The sequence below is a fragment of the Kogia breviceps genome, chromosome 3, assembly GCF_026419965.1.
Source record: "Kogia breviceps isolate mKogBre1 chromosome 3, mKogBre1 haplotype 1, whole genome shotgun sequence".
Classification (NCBI taxonomy): Eukaryota; Metazoa; Chordata; class Mammalia; order Artiodactyla; family Physeteridae; genus Kogia; species Kogia breviceps.
Window position 1 is genome coordinate 85,265,450 of NC_081312.1, and position 1,817 is coordinate 85,267,266.

Genomic DNA, 1,817 nt, shown 5'->3' on the forward strand with positions numbered 1-1,817 from the left:
GTATTAATATTCCACTCACATTTCTGTGACAAACAAAAAGTTCATGAGCCAAAAAAACACAAAGAACAAAAAACAAGGAGAAGCTTATAAAACTAAATATGGATCTAAGCATTAGCAGCTGAATGGAGAAAGGAATTAAAATGCTTTAATTAAAAAATCACGAGTGGATGATAAAGTGTGTAGAAACAGAAAATTTACAAACTATTTAAAACCTGGAATCGCTGACTGTACTCAGATGGATCATGGGTAGTGGTGAACAGCAGAAAGGGATTATGGATGAATCTGCATTGTTCTAGATGCTCCCCATGCCACCTGTCTCCGAGGAAAGCCTGACATTTATTAGATATTGAGCCAGGCTAATGCTGGCAGCAGATCCAGTGATGGTAACCTGCTTATCAGTAGATCCTTCCACTGGGTTAGCAATTTTGATCTGCACCCCAGATATCTGATGGATCTCATTGATTTTGGTGCCTTGACGCCTGATTATACAGCCAATCAAGTCATTGGGAACTGTGAGTTCATGAAAATTAGTGTGAGCAGATGCATCCAAACCACTGAATCCGATGTTGCCATGTGTCATGGGAAAATGAGACTGTTGCATTGCCAACTGGTGCAGCTTGGTCAAATCTGGCTGTGGAATGGCATACTGTCCTTGAATGGTATAGGCCTCTAGAGGCGGTCCCTCTAGGTCAGCATTGAGGCACGTGGATAGGGTGGTGTGGGGAGCTCACACTGTCCCTGTCTGTGCTGTACCTGTTCTGACCACCTGCAAAGATGACCGGAGAACTGGAGGCTTGGGCCAGTATGGGATGGTCACACCCTTTGTGGGGGGGGACTGGGAGAGAGTCTCCAACATGACCAGGCAGATCTGTTTCACACCCTCAGTGATGGATTGTGGAATGCCAGCAAGAGTGATGGCCTGCTCAGTCGAGCTGGGGAGCATATCCCTTGCCACCACGACCTGAGCCCCTGTACTCTCTCCTATTTCCTTGATCTTGCCACCACCTTTCCCAATGAGAGCTACACTGACCAGCAGGGACCACCAGCCTCAGGGTGACTGGGGGTCTACTGGCAGCTGTGCTATTGGTCATAGAGCTGCTGATGTCCTCTTCCAGTTTGTCAATGATCTTAACAAAGGCTTTGAAGATGGCATTAGTTGGTCCAGCCAAAGTGATAATCCTCTCAGGACAATTCCCTCCTGAGATGTTGATACCTGCACCACTGTCCTCGCGCATCTTCCTAACTGATTCTCCTTTCTTTCCGGATGATACTGCCAACTTCCTTTCCATGCATAAGTAGCCGGATGGTGAGAGTGACATTTAACCCACCTTCATTCACACCGGTGTCCATGTCGAGCAGTGTTCTGAGGAGCTGGACTCTGAGTGGTCAAGTCTTTGGTCATTGGTGGGGGTGAAAGCCAAAAACTGCAGGCGCGAGACGACTGAGGGGAAAAAGGAGCCGGCGGGAAGGGGAAGGGCGGGAGGCGGGGGCGGAACAATAGGGGCTGCGGGAAGGCAAGGGGGCCCCTCCGGAGAGGGGGCGGGGAGGAGGAGGGGTTGGAGGAAGGGCGAAAGAGACCCCGGGGCGAGTGGAGGGCAGCGGAGGGTGGGCAGGCGGGAGAGGCCGTGCTCTGGCTGCTGCCTCAGCTGGTCTGGGAGAGTAGGGTCTTAAAGAGGTATATAGCCAAAGGTGGAGGCAACCTAAACGTCCACTGACACATGAATGGAAAACCAAAATGTGGTATATACATACAGTGATATATCATTCAGCCTTAAAATGGAAGGAAATTTTGACACATGCTACAACATGGATGAACC

At 49.5% G+C, this 1,817-nt stretch overlaps 1 pseudogene; it reads right to left on the reverse strand.

Annotated features, from left to right (window-relative positions):
- Positions 1-234: 234 nt before the first annotated feature.
- LOC131753122 (poly(rC)-binding protein 2 pseudogene) lies at positions 235-1,450 on the reverse strand (annotated as a pseudogene).
- Positions 1,451-1,817: the final 367 nt, after the last annotated feature.